The sequence below is a fragment of the Pristiophorus japonicus genome, unplaced genomic scaffold (assembly GCF_044704955.1).
Source record: "Pristiophorus japonicus isolate sPriJap1 unplaced genomic scaffold, sPriJap1.hap1 HAP1_SCAFFOLD_80, whole genome shotgun sequence".
Lineage (NCBI taxonomy): Eukaryota > Metazoa > Chordata > Chondrichthyes > Pristiophoridae > Pristiophorus > Pristiophorus japonicus.
Genome location: NW_027254718.1, coordinates 2,094,903 through 2,115,329, shown reverse-complemented (window position 1 = coordinate 2,115,329; position 20,427 = coordinate 2,094,903).

Sequence of the window (20,427 nt, the reverse complement as noted above, 5' to 3'; positions counted from 1 at the left end):
GGTCCTGACCCTGATCAGAGATGCTGGTATATATTGGGGTAATCCCCTGGGTCCTGCCCCTAATCAGTGATGCTGGGATATATTGGGGTAATCCCCTGGGTCCAGCTCCTGATCAGTGATGCTGGTATATATTGGGGTAATCCCCTGTGTCCAGCTCCTGATCAGTGATGCTGGGATATATTGGAGCAATCCCCTGGGTCCTGCTCCTGATCAGAGATGCTGGTATATATTGGGTAATCCCCTGCGTCCTGCCCCTGATCAGTGATGCTGGGATATATTGTGGTAATCCCCTGGGTCCAGCTCCTGATCAGTGATGCTGGTATATATTGGGGTAATCTCCTGTGTCCAGCTCCTGATCATTGATACTGGGATATATTGGAGCAATCCCCTGGGTCCTGCTCCTGATCAGTGATGCTGGGATGTATAGGGGCAATCCCCTGGGTCCAGCTCCTGATCAGTGATGCTCGTATATATTGGGGTAATCCCCTCGGTCGAGCTCCTGATCAGTGATGCTGATATATATTGGGGTAATCCCCTGGGTCCAGCTCCTGATCAGTGATGCTTGTATATATTGGGGTAATCCCCTGGGTCCAGCTCCTGATCAGTGATGTTGGTATATATTGGGGTAATCTCTTGTGTCCAGCTCCTGATCATTGATGCTCGTATAGATTGGGATAATCCCCTCGGTCCAACTCCTGATCAGTGATGCTGGTATATATTGGGGTAATCCCCTGGGTCCAGCTCCTGATCAGTGATGCTGGTATATATTGGGGTAATCCCCTGGGTCCAGCTCCTGATCAGTGATGCTGGTATATATTGGGGCAATCCCATGGGTCCAGCTCCTGATCAGTGATGCTGGTATATGTTGGGGTAATCCCCTTGGTCCTGCTCCTGATCAGTGATGCTGGCATCTATTGGGACAATCCCCTGGTTCCTGCTCCTGATCAGTGATGCTGGGATATATTGGGACAATCCTCTGGGTCCTGCTCCTGATTAGTGATGCTCAGATATATTGGGGAAAACCTCTGGGTCCTGCCACTGATCAGTGATGCTGGTATATATTGGATCAATCCCCTGGGTCCTGCTCCTGATCAGTGATGCTAGTACATATTGGAGCAATCCCTTGGGTCCAGCTCCTGATCAGTGATGGTGGGATATATTGTGGTAATCCCTTGGGTCCTGCTCCTGATCAGTGATGCTCGTATATATTGGGGTATTCCCCTGGGTCCTGCCCCTGATCAGTGATGCTGGTATATATTGGGGCAATCCCCTGGGTCCTGCTCCTGTTCAGTCATGCTGGTATACATTGGGGTAATCCCCTGGGTCTTGCTCCTGATCAGTGATGCTGGTATATATTGGGGTAATCCCCAGGGTCCTGCTCCTGTTCAGTGATGCTGGTATACATTGGGGTAATCCCCTGGGTCTTGCTCCTGATCAGTGATGCTGAGATATATTGGGGCAATCCCCTGTGTCCTGCTCCTGATCAGTGATGCTGGGATATATTGGGGCAATCCCCTGGGTCCTGCTCCTGATCAGTGATGCTGGTATATATTGGGGCAATCCTCTGGGTCCTGCCCCTGATCAGAGATGCTGGGATATATTGGGGTAATCTCCTGTGTCCAGCTCCTGATCAGTGATGCTGGTATATATTGGGGTAATCACCTGGGTCCTGCCCCTGTTCAGTGATGCTGGGATATATTGGAGCAATCCCCTGGGTCTTGCTCCTGATCAGTGATGCTGAGATATATTGGGGCAATCCCCTGTGTCCTGCTCCTTATCAGTGATGCTGGGATATATTGGGGCAATCCCCTGGGTCCTGCTCCTGATCAGTGATGCTGGTATATATTGGAGCAATCCCCTGGGTCCTGCCCCTGCTCAGTGATGCTGGGATATATTGGAGCAATCCCCTGGGTCCTGCTCCTGATCAGAGATGCTGGTATATATTGGGGTAATCCCCTGGGTCCTGCCCCTGATCAGTGATGCTGGGATAAATTGGGGCAATCCCCTGGGTCCTGCTCCTGATCAGTGATGCTGGTATATATTGGGGTAATCCCCTGGGTCCAGCTCCTGATCAGTGATGCTGGTATATATTGGGGCAATCCCCTGGGTCCAGCTCCTGATCAGTGATGCTGGTATATATTGGGGTAATCCACTGGGTCCTGACCCAGATCAGTGATGCTGGTATCTATTGGAGCAATCACCTGGGTCCTGCCCCTGATCATTGATGCTGGGATATATTGGAGCAATCCCCTGGGTCCTGCTCCTGATCAGTGATGCTGGTATATATTGGGGTAATCCCCTGGATCCTGCTCCTGATCAGTGATGCTGGTATATATTGGGGCAATCCCCTGGGTCCTGACCCTGATCAGTGATGTTGGTATATATTGGATCAATCCCCTGGGTCCAGCTCCTGATCAGTGATGCTGGTATATATTGGGGTAATCCCCTTGGTCCTGCTCCTGATCAGTAATGCTGGGATATAGTGGGACAATCCCCTTGTTCCTGCTCCTGATCAGTTATGCTGGTATATATTGGGGCAATCCCATAGTTCAATCCCCTGATCAGTAATGTTGGTACATTTTGTGGCAATCCCCTGAGTCCTGCTCCTGATCAGTGATGCTGGGATATATTGGCGCAATCCCCTGGCTTCTGCCACTGATCAGTGATGATCAGATATATTGGGACAATACGCTGGGTCCTGCTCCTGATCAGTCACGGTGGGATATCTTGGGGCTATCCCCTGGGTCCTGTTCCTGATCAGTGATGCTGGCATATACTGGGGCAATCACCTGGGTCCTGCCCCTGATCAGTGATGTTGGTATATATTGGGGCAATCACCTGGGTCCTTCTCCTGATCAGTGATGCTGGGATATATTGGGGTAATTCCCACATCCTGCCCCTGATCAGTGATGATGGGATATATTGGGGTAATTCCCACATCCTGCCCCTGATCAGTGATGCTCAGATATATTGGGGTAAACCCCTGTGTCGTGCCCCTGATCAGCGATGCTGGTATATATTGGAGCAATCCCCTGGGTCCAGCTCCTGATCAGTGATGGTGGGATATATTGGGGTAATCCCCTGGGTCCTCCTCCTGATCAGTGATGCTGGTATATATTGGGGTATTCCCCTGGGTCCTGCCCATGATCAGTGATGCTGATATATATTGGAGCAATCCCCTGGGTCCAGCTCCTGATCAGTGATGCTGGTATATATTGGGGGAATCCCCAGGGTCCTGCCCCTGATCAGAGATGCTGGTATATATTGGGGTAATCCCCTTGGTCCTGCCCCTGATCAGTGATGCTGGGATATATTGGGGCAATCCCCAGGGTCCAGCTCCTGATCAGTGATGCTCGTATATATTGGGGTAATCCCCTGGGTCCAGCTCCTGATCAGTGATGCTGGTATAATGTGGGGCAATCCACTGGGTCCAGCTCCTGATCAGTGATCCTGGGATATATTGGGGCAATCCCCTGGGTCCTGCTCCTGATCAGTGATGCTGGTATATATTGGGGTAATCCCCTGGGTCCTGCTCATGATCAGTGAAGCTGTTATATATTGGGGCAATCCCCTGGGTCCTGCTCCTGATCAGTGATGCTGGTATATATTGGATGAATCCCCTGGGTCCAGCTCCTGATCAGTGATGCTGGTATATGTTGGGGTAATCCCCTTGGTCCTGCTCCTGATCAGTGATGCTCAGATATATTGGGGTAAACCTCTGGGTCCTGCCACTGATCAGTGATGCTGGTATATATTGGAGCAATCCCTTGGGTCCAGCTCCTGATCTGTGATGGTGGGATATATTGGGGTAATCCCTTGGGTCCTGCTCCTGATCAGTGATGCTGGTATATATTGGGGCAATCCCCTGGGTCCTGCCCCTGATCAGAGATGCTGGGATATATTGGGGCAATCCCCTGGGTCCAGCTCCTGATCAGTGATGCTGGGATATATTGGGGTAATCTCCTGTGTCCTGCTCCTGTTCAGTGATGCTGGGATATATTGGAGCAATCCCCTGGGACTTGCTCCTGATCAGTGATGCTGGGATATATTGTAGCAATCCCCTGGGTCTTGCTCCTGATCAGTAATGCTGGGATATATTGGGGCAATCCCCTGTGTCCTGCTCCTGATCAGTGATGCTGGGATATATTGGAGCAATCCCCTGGGTCCAGCTCCTGATCAGAGATGCTGGTATATATTGGGGTAATCCCCTGGGTCCTGCCCCTGATCAGTAATGCTGGGATATATTGGGGCAATCCCCTGGGTCCAGCTCCTGATCAGTGATGCTGGTATATATTGTGGTAAACCCCTGGGTCCAGCTCCTGATCAGTGATGCTGGTATATATTGGGGTATTCCCTGGGTCCTGCCCCTGATCAGTGATGCTGGGATATATTGGGACAATCCCCTGGGTCCAGCTCCTGATCAGTGATGCTGGTATATATTGGCGTAATCCCCTGGGTCCAGCTCCTGATCAGTGATGCTGGTATATATTGGGGCAATCCCCTGGGTCCACCTCCTGATCAGTGATGCTGGTATATATTGGATCAATCCCCTGGGTCCAGCTCCTGATCAGTGATGCTGGTATATATTGGGGTAATCCCCTTGGTCCTGCTCCTGATCAGTAATGCTGGGATATATTGGGACAATCCCCTGGTTCCTGCTCCTGATCAGTGATGCTCAGATATATTGGGATAAACCTCTGGGTCCTGCCACTGATCAGTGATGCTGGTATATATTGGAGCCATCCCTTGGGTCCAGCTCCTGATCAGTGATGATGGGATATATTGGGGTAATCCCTTGGGTCCTGCTCCTGATCGGTGATGCTGGTATATATTGGAGCAATCCCCTGGGTCCTGCCCCTGATCAGAGATGCTGGGATATATTGGGGCAATCCCCTGGGTCCAGCTCCTGATCAGAGATGCTGGTATATATTGGGGTAATCCCCTGGGTCCTGCCCATGATCAGTGATGCTGGGATATATTGGGGCAATCCCCTGGGTCCAGCTCCTGATCAGTGATGCTGGTATATATTGTGGTAATCGCCTGGGTCCAGCTCCTGATCAGTGATGCTGGTATATATTGGGGTATCCCCTGGGTCCTGCCCCTGATCAGTGATGCTGGGATATATTGGGGCAATCCCCTGGGTCCAGCTCCTGATCAGTGATGCTGGTATATATTGGGTTAATCCCCTGGGTCCAGCTCCTGATCAGTGATGCTGGTATATATTGGGGCAATCCCCTGGGTCCAGCTCCTGATCAGTGATGCTGGTATATATTGGGGTAATCCCCTGGGTCCTGACCCAGATCAGTGATGCTGGTATCTATTGGAGCAATCCCCTGGGTCCTGCCCTGATCATTGATGCTGGTATATATTGGGGTAATCCCCTGGGTCCAGCTCCTGATCAGTGATGCTGGTATATATTGGGGCAATCCCCTGGGTCCTGCTCCTGATCAGTGATGCTGGTATATATTGGGGCAATCCCCTGGGTCCAGCTCCTGATCAGTGATGCTGGGATATATTGGGGCAATCCCCTGGGTCCAGCTCCTGATCAGTGATGCTCGTAGATATTGGGGTAATCCCATGGGTCTTGCTCCTGATCATTGATGCTGGCATATATTGGGGCAATCCCCTGGGTCCTGACCCAGATCAGTGATGCTCGTATATATTGGGGTAATCCCCTGGGTCTTGCTCCTGATCAGTGATGCTGGTATATATTGGAGCAATCCCCTGGGTCCTGCTCCTGATCAGTGATGCTCGTATATATTGGTGTATTCCCCTGGGTCCTGACCCTGATCAGTGATGTTGGTAAATATTGGATCAATCCCCTGGGTCCAGCTCCTGATCAGTGATGCTGGTATATATTGGGGTAATCCCCTTGGTCCTGCTCCTGATCAGTAATGCTGGGATATATTGGGACAATCCCCTGGTTCCTGCTCCTGATCAGTGATGCTGGTATATATTGGGGCAATCCCCTGGGTCCTGCTCCTGTTCAGTCATGCTGGTATATATTGGGGCAATCCGCTGGGTCCTGCCCCTGATCAGAGATGCTGGGATATATTGGGGTAATCCCCTGGGTCCAGCTCCTGATCAGTGATGCTGGTATATATTGGGGTAATCCCCAGGGTCCTGCTCCTGTTCAGTGATGCTGGTATACATTGGGGTAATCCCCTGGGTCTTGCTCCTGATCAGTGATGCTGAGATATATTGGGGCAATCCCCTGTGTCCTGCTCCTGATCAGTGATGCTGGGATATATTGGGGCAATCCCCTGGGTCCTGCTCCTGATCAGTGATGCTGGTATATATTGGGGCAATCCTCTGGGTCCTGCCCCTGATCAGAGATGCTGGGATATATTGGGGTAATCTCCTGTGTCCAGCTCCTGATCAGTGATGCTGGTATATATTGGGGTAATCACCTGGGTCCTGCCCCTGTTCAGTGATGCTGGGATATATTGGAGCAATCCCCTGGGTCTTGCTCCTGATCAGTGATGCTGAGATATATTGGGGCAATCCCCTGTGTCCTGCTCCTTATCAGTGATGCTGGGATATATTGGGGCAATCCCCTGGGTCCTGCTCCTGATCAGTGATGCTGGTATATATTGGAGCAATCCCCTGGGTCCTGCCCCTGCTCAGTGATGCTGGGATATATTGGAGCAATCCCCTGGGTCCTGCTCCTGATCAGAGATGCTGGTATATATTGGGGTAATCCCCTGGGTCCTGCCCCTGATCAGTGATGCTGGGATAAATTGGGGCAATCCCCTGGGTCCTGCTCCTGATCAGTGATGCTGGTATATATTGGGGTAATCCCCTGGGTCCAGCTCCTGATCAGTGATGCTGGTATATATTGGGGCAATCCCCTGGGTCCAGCTCCTGATCAGTGATGCTGGTATATATTGGGGTAATCCACTGGGTCCTGACCCAGATCAGTGATGCTGGTATCTATTGGAGCAATCCCCTGGGTCCTGCCCCTGATCATTGATGCTGGGATATATTGGAGCAATCCCCTGGGTCCTGCTCCTGATCAGTGATGCTGGTATATATTGGGGTAATCCCCTGGATCCTGCTCCTGATCAGTGATGCTGGTATATATTGGGGCAATCCCCTGGGTCCTGACCCTGATCAGTGATGTTGGTATATATTGGATCAATCCCCTGGGTCCAGCTCCTGATCAGTGATGCTGGTATATATTGGGGTAATCCCCTTGGTCCTGCTCCTGATCAGTAATGCTGGGATATAGTGGGACAATCCCCTTGTTCCTGCTCCTGATCAGTTATGCTGGTATATATTGGGGCAATCCCATAGTTCAATCCCCTGATCAGTAATGTTGGTACATTTTGTGGCAATCCCCTGAGTCCTGCTCCTGATCAGTGATGCTGGGATATATTGGCGCAATCCCCTGGCTCCTGCCACTGATCAGTGATGATCAGATATATTGGGACAATACGCTGGGTCCTGCTCCTGATCAGTCACGGTGGGATATCTTGGGGCTATCCCCTGGGTCCTGTTCCTGATCAGTGATGCTGGCATATACTGGGGCAATCACCTGGGTCCTGCCCCTGATCAGTGATGTTGGTATATATTGGGGCAATCACCTGGGTCCTTCTCCTGATCAGTGATGCTGGGATATATTGGGGTAATTCCCACATCCTGCCCCTGATCAGTGATGATGGGATATATTGGGGTAATTCCCACATCCTGCCCCTGATCAGTGATGCTCAGATATATTGGGGTAAACCCCTGTGTCGTGCCCCTGATCAGCGATGCTGGTATATATTGGAGCAATCCCCTGGGTCCAGCTCCTGATCAGTGATGGTGGGATATATTGGGGTAATCCCCTGGGTCCTCCTCCTGATCAGTGATGCTGGTATATATTGGGGTATTCCCCTGGGTCCTGCCCATGATCAGTGATGCTGATATATATTGGAGCAATCCCCTGGGTCCAGCTCCTGATCAGTGATGCTGGTATATATTGGGGGAATCCCCAGGGTCCTGCCCTGATCAGAGATGCTGGTATATATTGGGGTAATCCCCTTGGTCCTGCCCCTGATCAGTGATGCTGGGATATATTGGGGCAATCCCCAGGGTCCAGCTCCTGATCAGTGATGCTCGTATATATTGGGGTAATCCCCTGGGTCCAGCTCCTGATCAGTGATGCTGGTATAATGTGGGGCAATCCACTGGGTCCAGCTCCTGATCAGTGATCCTGGGATATATTGGGGCAATCCCCTGGGTCCTGCTCCTGATCAGTGATGCTGGTATATATTGGGGTAATCCCCTGGGTCCTGCTCATGATCAGTGAAGCTGTTATATATTGGGGCAATCCCCTGGGTCCTGCTCCTGATCAGTGATGCTGGTATATATTGGATGAATCCCCTGGGTCCAGCTCCTGATCAGTGATGCTGGTATATGTTGGGGTAATCCCCTTGGTCCTGCTCCTGATCAGTGATGCTCAGATATATTGGGGTAAACCTCTGGGTCCTGCCACTGATCAGTGATGCTGGTATATATTGGAGCAATCCCTTGGGTCCAGCTCCTGATCTGTGATGGTGGGATATATTGGGGTAATCCCTTGGGTCCTGCTCCTGATCAGTGATGCTGGTATATATTGGGGCAATCCCCTGGGTCCTGCCCCTGATCAGAGATGCTGGGATATATTGGGGCAATCCCCTGGGTCCAGCTCCTGATCAGTGATGCTGGGATATATTGGGGTAATCTCCTGTGTCCTGCTCCTGTTCAGTGATGCTGGGATATATTGGAGCAATCCCCTGGGACTTGCTCCTGATCAGTGATGCTGGGATATATTGTAGCAATCCCCTGGGTCTTGCTCCTGATCAGTAATGCTGGGATATATTGGGGCAATCCCCTGTGTCCTGCTCCTGATCAGTGATGCTGGGATATATTGGAGCAATCCCCTGGGTCCAGCTCCTGATCAGAGATGCTGGTATATATTGGGGTAATCCCCTGGGTCCTGCCCCTGATCAGTAATGCTGGGATATATTGGGGCAATCCCCTGGGTCCAGCTCCTGATCAGTGATGCTGGTATATATTGTGGTAAACCCCTGGGTCCAGCTCCTGATCAGTGATGCTGGTATATATTGGGGTATTCCCTGGGTCCTGCCCCTGATCAGTGATGCTGGGATATATTGGGACAATCCCCTGGGTCCAGCTCCTGATCAGTGATGCTGGTATATATTGGCGTAATCCCCTGGGTCCAGCTCCTGATCAGTGATGCTGGTATATATTGGGGCAATCCCCTGGGTCCACCTCCTGATCAGTGATGCTGGTATATATTGGATCAATCCCCTGGGTCCAGCTCCTGATCAGTGATGCTGGTATATATTGGGGTAATCCCCTTGGTCCTGCTCCTGATCAGTAATGCTGGGATATATTGGGACAATCCCCTGGTTCCTGCTCCTGATCAGTGATGCTCAGATATATTGGGATAAACCTCTGGGTCCTGCCACTGATCAGTGATGCTGGTATATATTGGAGCCATCCCTTGGGTCCAGCTCCTGATCAGTGATGATGGGATATATTGGGGTAATCCCTTGGGTCCTGCTCCTGATCGGTGATGCTGGTATATATTGGAGCAATCCCCTGGGTCCTGCCCCTGATCAGAGATGCTGGGATATATTGGGGCAATCCCCTGGGTCCAGCTCCTGATCAGAGATGCTGGTATATATTGGGGTAATCCCCTGGGTCCTGCCCATGATCAGTGATGCTGGGATATATTGGGGCAATCCCCTGGGTCCAGCTCCTGATCAGTGATGCTGGTATATATTGTGGTAATCGCCTGGGTCCAGCTCCTGATCAGTGATGCTGGTATATATTGGGGTATCCCCTGGGTCCTGCCCCTGATCAGTGATGCTGGGATATATTGGGGCAATCCCCTGGGTCCAGCTCCTGATCAGTGATGCTGGTATATATTGGGTTAATCCCCTGGGTCCAGCTCCTGATCAGTGATGCTGGTATATATTGGGGCAATCCCCTGGGTCCAGCTCCTGATCAGTGATGCTGGTATATATTGGGGTAATCCCCTGGGTCCTGACCCAGATCAGTGATGCTGGTATCTATTGGAGCAATCCCCTGGGTCCTGCCCTGATCATTGATGCTGGTATATATTGGGGTAATCCCCTGGGTCCAGCTCCTGATCAGTGATGCTGGTATATATTGGGGCAATCCCCTGGGTCCTGCTCCTGATCAGTGATGCTGGTATATATTGGGGCAATCCCCTGGGTCCAGCTCCTGATCAGTGATGCTGGGATATATTGGGGCAATCCCCTGGGTCCAGCTCCTGATCAGTGATGCTCGTAGATATTGGGGTAATCCCATGGGTCTTGCTCCTGATCATTGATGCTGGCATATATTGGGGCAATCCCCTGGGTCCTGACCCAGATCAGTGATGCTCGTATATATTGGGGTAATCCCCTGGGTCTTGCTCCTGATCAGTGATGCTGGTATATATTGGAGCAATCCCCTGGGTCCTGCTCCTGATCAGTGATGCTCGTATATATTGGTGTATTCCCCTGGGTCCTGACCCTGATCAGTGATGTTGGTAAATATTGGATCAATCCCCTGGGTCCAGCTCCTGATCAGTGATGCTGGTATATATTGGGGTAATCCCCTTGGTCCTGCTCCTGATCAGTAATGCTGGGATATATTGGGACAATCCCCTGGTTCCTGCTCCTGATCAGTGATGCTGGTATATATTGGGGCAATCCCATGGTTCCAACCCCTGATCAGTAATGTTGGTACATTTTGTGGCAATCCCCTGAGTCCTGCTCCTGATCATTGATGCTGGTATATATTGGAGCAATCCCCTGGGTCCTGCTCCTGATCAGTGATGCTGGGATATATTGGCGGAATCCCCTGGGTCCTGCTCCTGATCAGTGAAGCTCAGATATATTGGGACAATCCGCTGCGTCCTGCTCCTGATCAGTCACGGTGGGATATCTTGGGGTAATTCCCACATCCTGCCACTGATCAGTGATGATGGGATATATTGGGGTAATTCCCACATCCTGCCCCTTATCAGTGATGCTGGGATATATTGGGGAAATCCCCTGGGTCTTGCTCCTGATCAGTGATGCTGGGATATATTGGGGTAATCCCCTGGGTCCTGCTCCTGATCAGTGATGCTGGTATATATTGGGGTAATCCCCTGGTTCCAGCTCCTGATCAGTGATGCTGGTATATATTGGGGTAATCCCCTGGGTCTTGCTCCTGATCAGTGATGCTGGTATATATTGCGGTAATCTCCTGGGTCCTGCTCCTGATCAGTGATGCTGGTAGTTATTGGAGCAAACCCCTCGGTCCTGCTCCTGATCAGTGATGCTGGTATATATTGGAGCAATACCCTGGGTCCTGACCCAGATCAGTGATGCTGGTATATATTGGGGTAATCCCCTGGGTCCTGCCCCTGATCAGTGATGCTGGGATATATTGGAGCAATCCCCTGGGTCCTGCTCCTGATCAGTGATGCTGGTATATATTGGGGTAATCCCCTGGGTCCTGCTCATGATCAGTGAAGCTGTTATATATTGGGGCAATCCCCTGGGTCCTGCTCCTGATCAGTGATGCTGGTATATATTGGGGCAATCCCCTGGGTTCTGACCCTGATCAGTGATGTTGGTATATATTGGATCAATCCCCTGGGCCCAGCTCCTGATCAGTGATGCTGGTATATGTTGGGGTAATCCCCTTGGTCCTGCTCCTGATCAGTGATGCTGGCATCTATTGGGACAATCCCCTGGTTCCTGCTCCTGATCAGTGATGCTGGGATATATTGGGACAATCCTCTGGGTCCTGCTCCTGATTAGTGATGCTCAGATATATTGGGGAAAACTTCTGAGTCCTGCCACTGATCAGTGATGCTGGTATATATTGGATCAATCCCCTGGGTCCTGCTCCTGATCAGTGATGCTAGTACATATTGGAGCAATCCCTTGGCTCCAGCCCCTGATCAGTGATGGTGGGATATATTGTGGTAATCCCTTGGGTCCTGATCCTGATCAGTGATGCTCGTATATATTGGGGTATTCCCCTGGGTCCTGCCCCTGATCAGTGATGCTGGTATATATTGGGGCAATCCCCTGGGTCCTGCTCCTGTTCAGTCATGCTGGTATATATTGGGGCAATCCGCTGGGTCCTGCCCCTGATCAGAGATGCTGGGATATATTGGGGTAATCCCCTGGGTCCAGCTCCTGATCAGTGATGCTGGTATATATTGGGGTAATCCCCAGGGTCCTGCTCCTGTTCAGTGATGCTGGTATACATTGGGGTAATCCCCTGGGTCTTGCTCCTGATCAGTGATGCTGAGATATATTGGGGTAATCCCCTGTGTCCTGCTCCTGATCAGTGATGCTGGGATATATTGGGGCAATCCCCTGGGTCCTGCTCCTGATCAGTGATGCTGGTATATATTGGAGCAATCCTCTGGGTCCTGCCCCTGCTCAGTGATGCTGGGATATATTGGAGCAATCCCCTGGGTCCTGCTCCTGATCAGAGATGCTGGTTTTTATTGGGGTAATCGCCTGGGTCCTGCCCCTGATCAGTGATGCTGGGATAAATTGGGGCAATCCCCTGGGTCCTGCTCCTGATCAGTGATGCTGGTATATATTGGGGTAATCCCCTGGGTCCAGCTCCTGATCAGTGATGCTGGTATATATTGGGGAAATCCCCTGGGTCCAGCTCCTGATCAGTGATGCTGGTATATATTAGGGTAATCCACTGGGTCCTGACCCAGATCAGTGATGCTGGTATCTATTGGAGCAATCCCCTGGGTCCTGCCCCTGATCATTGATGCTGGGATATATTGGAGCAATCCCCTGGGTCCTGCTCCTGATCAGTGATGCTGGTATATATTGGGGTAATCCCCTGGATCCTGCTCCTGATCAGTGATGCTGGTATATATTGGGGCAATCCCCTGGGTCCTGACAATGATCAGTGATGTTGGTATATATTGGATCAATCCCCTGGGTCCAGCTCCTGATCAGTGATGCTGGTATATATTGGGGTAATCCCCTTGGTCCTGCTCCTGATCAGTAATGCTGGGATATAGTGGGACAATCCCCTTGTTCCTGCTCCTGATCAGTTATGCTGGTATATATTGGGGCAATCCCATGGTTCAATCCCCTGATCAGTAATGTTGGTACATTTTGTGGCAATCCCCTGAGTCCTGCTCCTGATCAGTGATGCTGGGATATATTGGCGCAATCCCCTGGCTCCTGCCACTGACCAGTGATGATGAGATATATTGGGACAATACGCTGGGTCCTGCTCCTGATCAGTCACGGTGGGATATCTTGGGGCTATCCCCTGGGTCCTGTTCCTGATCAGTGATGCTGGCATATACTGGGGCAATCACCTGGGTCCTGCCCCTGATCAGTGATGTTGGTATATATTGGGGCAATCACCTGGGTCCTTCTCCTGATCAGTGATGCTGGGATATATTGGGGTAATTCCCACATCCTGCCCCTGATCAGTGATGATGGGATATATTGGGGTAATTCCCACATCCTGCCCCTGATGCTCAGATATATTGGGGTAAACCCCTGTGTCGTGCCCCTGATCAGCGATGCTGGTATATATTGGAGCAATCCCCAGGGTCCAGCTCCTGATCAGTGATGGTGGGATATATTGGGGTAATCCCCTGGGTCCTCCTCCTGATCAGTGATGCTGGTATATATTGGGGTATTCCCCTGGGTCCTGCCCATGATCAGTGATGCTGATATATATTGGAGCAATACCCTGGGTCCTGACCCAGATCAGTGATGCTGGTATATATTGGGGTAATCCCCTGGGTCCTGCCCCTGATCAGTGATGCTGGGATATATTGGAGCAATCCCCTGGGTCCTGCTCCTGATCAGTGATGCTGGTATATATTGGGGTAATCCCCTGGGTCCTGCTCATGATCAGTGAAGCTGTTATATATTGGGGCAATCCCCTGGGTCCTGCTCCTGATCAGTGATGCTGGTATATATTGGGGCAATCCCCTGGGTTCTGACCCTGATCAGTGATGTTGGTATATATTGGATCAATCCCCTGGGTCCAGCTCCTGATCAGTGATGCTGGTATATGTTGGTGTAATCCCCTTGGTCCTGCTCCTGATCAGTGATGCTGGCATCTATTGGGACAATCCCCTGGTTCCTGCTCCTGATCAGTGATGCTGGGATATATTGGGACAATCCTCTGGGTCCTGCTCCTGATTAGTGATGCTCAGATATATTGGGGAAAACCTCTGGGTCCTGCCACTGATCAGTGATGCTGGTATATATTGGATCAATCCCCTGGGTCCTGCTCCTGATCAGTGATGCTAGTACATATTGGAGCAATCCCTTGGGTCCAGCTCCTGATCAGTGATGGTGGGATATATTGTGGTAATCCCTTGGGTCCTGCTCCTGATCAGTGATGCTCGTATATATTGGGGTATTCCCCTGGGTCCTGCCCCTGATCAGTGATGCTGGTATATATTGGGGCAATCCCCTGGGTCCTGCTCCTGTTCAGCCATGCTGGTATATATTGGGGCAATCCGCTGGGTCCTGCCCCTGATCAGAGATGCTGGGATATATTGGGGTAATCCCCTGGGTCCAGCTCCTGATCAGTGATGCTGGTATATATTGGGGTAATCCCCAGGGTCCTGCTCCTGTTCAGTGATGCTGGTATACATTGGGGTAATCCCCTGGGTCTTGCTCCTGATCAGTGATGCTGAGATATATTGGGGTAATCCCCTGTGTCCTGCTCCTGACCAGTGATGCTGGGATATATTGGGGCAATCCCCTGGGTCCTGCTCCTGATCAGTGATGCTGGTATATATTGGGGCAATCCTCTGGGTCCTGCCCCTGATCAGAGATGCTGGGATATATTGGGGTAATCTCCTGTGTCCAGCTCCTGATCAGTGCTGCTGGTATATATTGGGGTAATCACCTGGGTCCTGCCCCTGTTCAGTGATGCTGGGATATATTGGAGCAATCCCCTGGGTCTTGCTCCTGATCAGTGATGCTGAGATATATTGGGGCAATCCCCCGTGTCCTGCTCCTTATCAGTGATGCTGGTATATATTGGGGTAATCCCCTGGGTCCAGCTCCTGATCAGTGATGCTGGTATATATTGGGGCAATCCCGTGGGTCCAGCTCCTGATCAGTGATGCTGGTATATATTAGGGTAATCCACTGGGTCCTGACCCAGATCAGTGATGTTGGTATCTATTGGAGCAATCCCCTGGGTCCTGCCCCTGATCATTGATGCTGGGATATATTGGAGCAATCCCCTGGGTCCTGCTCCTGATCAGTGATGCTGGTATATATTGGGGTAATCCCCTGGATCCTGCTCCTGATCAGTGATGCTGGTATATATTGGGGCAATCCCCTGGGTCCTGACCCTGATCAGTGATGTTGGTATATATTGGATCAATCCCCTGGGTCCAGCTCCTGATCAGTGATGCTGGTATATATTGGGGTAATCCCCTTGGTCCTGCTCCTGATCAGTAATGCTGGGATATAGTGGGACAATCCCCTTGTTCCTGCTCCTGATCAGTTATGCTGGAATATATTGGGGCAATCCCATGGTTCAATCCCCTGATCAGTAATGTTGGTACATTTTGTGGCAATCCCCTGAGTCCTGATCCTGATCAGTGATGCTGGGATATATTGGCGCAATCCCCTGGCTCCTGCCACTGACCAGTGATGATCAGATATATTGGGACAATACGCTGGGTCCTGCTCCTGATCAGTCACGGTGGGATATCTTGGGGCTATCCCCTGGGTCCTGTTCCTGATCAGTGATGCTGGCATATACTGGGGCAATCACCTGGGTCCTGCCCCTGATCAGTGATGTTGGTATATATTGGGGCAATCACCTGGGTCCTTCTCCTGATCAGTGATGCTGGGATATATTGGGGTAATTCCCACATCCTGCCCCTGATCAGTGATGATGGGATATATTGGGGTAATTCCCACATCCTGCCCCTGATCAGTGATGCTCAGATATATTGGGGTAAACCCCTGTGTCGTGCCCCTGATCAGTGATGCTGGTATATATTGGAGCAATCCCCTGGGTCCAGCTCCTGATCAGTGATGGTGGGATATATTGGGGTAATCCCCTGGGTCCTCCTCCTGATCAGTGATGCTGGTATATATTGGGGTATTCCCCTGGGTCCTGCCCATGATCAGTGATGCTGATATATATTGGAGCAATCCCCTGGGTCCAGCTCCTGATCAGTGATGCTGGTATATATTGGGGGAATCCCCAGGGTCCTGCCCCTGATCAGCGATGCTGGTATATATTGCGGTAATCCCCTTGGTCCTGCCCCTGATCAGTGATGCTGGGATATATTGCGGCAATCCCCAGGGTCCAGCTCCTGATCAGTGATGCTCGTATATATTGGGGGAATCCCCAGGGTCCTGCCCCTGATCAGAGATGCTGGTACATATTGGGGTAATCCCCTTGGGCCTGCCCCTGATCAGTGATGCTGGGATATATTGGGGCAATCCCCAGGGTCCAGCTCCTGATCAGTGATGCTTGTATAATGTGGGGCAATCCACTGGGTCCAGCTCCTGATCAGTGATGCTGGGATATATTGGGGATATCCCCTGGGTCCTGCTCCTGATCAGTGATGCTGGTATATATTGGGGTAATCCCCTGGGTCCTGCTCATGATCAGTGAAGCTGTTATATATTGGGGCAATCCCCTGGGTCCTGCTCCTGATCAGTGATGCTGGTATATATTGGATCAATCCCCTGGGTCCAGCTCCTGATCAGTGATGCTGGTATATGTTGGGGTAATCCCCTTGGTCCTGCTCCTGATCAGTGATGCTGGGATCTATTGGGACAATTCCCTGGTTCCTGCTCCTGATCAGTGATGCTGGGATATATTGGGGCAATCCCCTGGGTCCTGCCCCTGATCAGAGATGCTGGGATATATTGGGGCAATCCCCTGGGTCCAGCTCCTGATCAGAGATGCTGGTATATATTGGGGTAATCCCCTGGGTCCTGCCCATGATCAGTGATGCTGGGATATATTGGGGCAATCCCCTGGGTCCAGCTCCTGATCAGTGATGCTGGTATATATTGTGGTAATCCCCTGGGTCCAGCTCCTGATCAGTGATGCTGGTATATATTGGGGTATCCCCTGGGTCCTGCCCCTGATCAGTGATGCTGGGATATATTGGGGCAATCCCCTGGGTCCAGCTCCTGATCAGTGATGCTGGTATATATTGGGGTAATCCCCTGGGTCCAGCTCCTGATCAGTGATGCTGGGATATATTGGGGCAATCCCCTGGGTCCAGCTCCTGATCAGTGATGCTGGTATATATTGGGGTAATCCCCTGGGTCCTGACCCAGATCAGTGATGCTGGTATCTATTGGAGCAATCCCCTGGGTCCTGCCCCTGATCATTGATGCTGGTATATATTGGGGTAATCCCCTGGGTCCAGCTCCTGATCAGTGATGCTGGTATATATTGGGGCAATCCCCTGGGTCCAGCTCCTGAAGAGTGATGCTGGTATATATTGGGGCAATCCCCTGGGTCCAGCTCCTGATCAGTGATGCTGGTATATATTGGGGCAATCCCCTGGGTCCAGCTCCTGATCAGTGATGCTGGGATATATTGGAGCAATCCGCTGGGTCCTGCTCCTGATCAGTGAAGCTGTTATATATTGGGGTAATCCCCTGGGTCCTGCTCCTGATCAGTGATGCTGGTATATATTGGGGTAATCCCCTGGGTCCTGCTCCTGATCAGTAATGCTGGGATATATTGGGACAATCCCCTGGTTCCTGCTCCTGATCAGTGATGCTGGTACATTTTGTGGCAATCCCCTGAGTCCTGCCACTGATCAGTGATGATGGGATATATTGGGGCAATCACCTGGGTCCTGCTCCTGATCAGTGATGCTGGGATATATTGTGGTAATTCCCACATTCTGCCCCTGATCAGTGAAGATGGGATATATTGGGGTAATTCCCACATCCTGCCCCTGATCAGTGATGATGGGATATATTGGGGTAATTCCCACATCCAGCCCCTGATCAGTGATGCTCAGATATATTGGGGTAAACCCCTGTGTCGTGCCCCTGATCAGTGATGCTGGTATATATTGGAGCAATCCCCTGGGTCCAGCTCATGATGAGTGATGCTGGTATATATTGGGGTAATCCCCTGGGTCCTGCTCCTGATCAGTGATGCTGATATATATTGGAGCAATCCCCTGGGTCCAGCTCCTGATCAGTGATGCTGGTATATATTGGGGGAATCCCCAGGGTCCTGCCCCTGATCAGAGATGCTGGTATATATTGGGGTAATCCCCTTGTTCCTGCCCCTGATCAGTGATGCTGGGATATATTGGGGCAATCCCCAGGGTCCAGCTCCTGATCAGTGATGCTGGTATAATGTGGGGCAATCCACTGGGTCCAGCTCCTGATCAGTGATGCTGGGATATATTGGGGCAATCACCTGGGTCCTGCTCCTGATCAGTGATGCTGATATATATTGGGGTAATCCCCTGGGTCCTGCTCATGATCAGTGAAGCTGTTATATATTGGGGCAATCCCCTGGGTCCTGCTCCTGATCAGTGATGCTGGTATATATTGGATCAATCCCCTGGGTCCAGCTCCTGATCAGTGATGCTGGTATATGTTGGGGTAATCCCCTTGGTCCTGCTCCTGATCAGTGATGCTGGGATCTATTGGGACAATCCCCTGGTTCCTGCTCCTGATCAGTGATGCTGGGATATATTGGGACAATCCTCTGGGTCCTGCTCCTTATCAGTGATGCTCAGATATATTGGGGTAAACCTCTGGGTCCTGCCACTGATCAGTGATGCTGGTATATATTGGAGCAATCCCTTGGGTCCAGCTCCTGATCAGTGATGGTGGGATATATTGGGGTAATCCCTTGGGTCCTGCTCCTGACCAGTGATGCTGGTATATATTGGGGCAATCCCCTGGGTCCTGCCCCTGATCAGAGATGCTGGGATATATTGGGGCAATCCCCTGGGTCCAGCTCCTGATCAGTGATGCTGGGATATATTGGGGTAATCTCCTGTGTACAGCTCCTGTTCAGTGATGCTGGGATATATTGGAGCAATCCCCTGGGACTTGCTCCTGATCAGTGATGCTGGGATATATTGTAGCAATCCCCTGGGTCTTGCTCCTGATCAGCAATGCTGGGATATATTGGGGCAATCCCCTGTGTCCTGCTCCTGATCAGTGATGCTGGGATATATTGGAGTAATCCCCTGGGTCCAGCTCCTGATCAGAGATGCTGGTATATATTGGGGTAATCCCCTGGGTCCTGCCCCTGATCAGTGATGCTGGGATATATTGGGGCAATCCCCTGGGTCCAGCTCCTGATCAGTGATGCTGGTATATATTGTGGTAATCCCCTGGGTCCAGCTCCTGATCAGTGATGCTGGTATATATTGGGGTATCCCCTGGGTCCTGCCCCTGATCAGTGATGCTGGGATATATTGGGGCAATCCCCTGGGTCCAGCTCCTGATCAGTGATGCTGGTATATATTGGGGTAATCCCCTGGGTCCAGCTCCTGATCAGTGATGCTGGTATATATTGGGGCAATCCCCTGGGTCCAGCTCCTGATCAGTGATGCTGGTATATATTGGGGTAATCCCCTGGGTCCAGCTCCTGATCAGTGATGCTGGTATATATTGGGGTAATCCCCTGGGTCCAGTTCCTGATCAGTGATGCTGGTATATATTGGGGTAATCCCCTGTGTCCGGCTCCTGATCAGTGATGCTGGTATATATTGGGGCAATCCCCTGGGTCCAGGTCCTGATCAGTGATGCTGGTATATATTGGGGTAATCCCCTGGATCCTGACCCAGATCAGTGATGCTGGTATCTATTGGAGCAATCCCCTGGGTCCTGCCCCTGATCATTGATGCTGGGATATATTGGAGCAATCCCCTGGGTCCTGCTCGTGATCAGTGATGCTGGTATATATTGGGGTAATCCCCTGGGTCCTGCTCCTGATCATTGATGCTGTTATATATTGGGGTAATCCCCTGGGTCCTGCTCCTGATCAATGATGCTGGTATATATTGGGGCAATCCCCTGGGTCCTGACCCTGATCAGTGATGTTGGTATATATTGGATCAATCCCCTGGGTCCAGCTCCTGATCAGTGATGCTGGTATATATTGGGGTAATCCCCTTGGTCCTGCTCCTGGTCAGTAATGCTGGGATATATTGGGACAATTCCCTGGTTCCTGCTCCTGATCAGATGATGCTCAGATATATTGGGGTAAACCTCTGGGTCCTGCCACTGATCAGTGATGCTGGTATATATTGGAGCAATCCCTTGGGTCCAGCTCCTGATCAGTGATGGTGGGATATATTGGGGTAATCCCTTGGGTCCTGCTCCTGATCGGTGATGCTGGTATATATTGGGGCAATCCCCTGGGTCCTGCCCCTGATCAGAGATG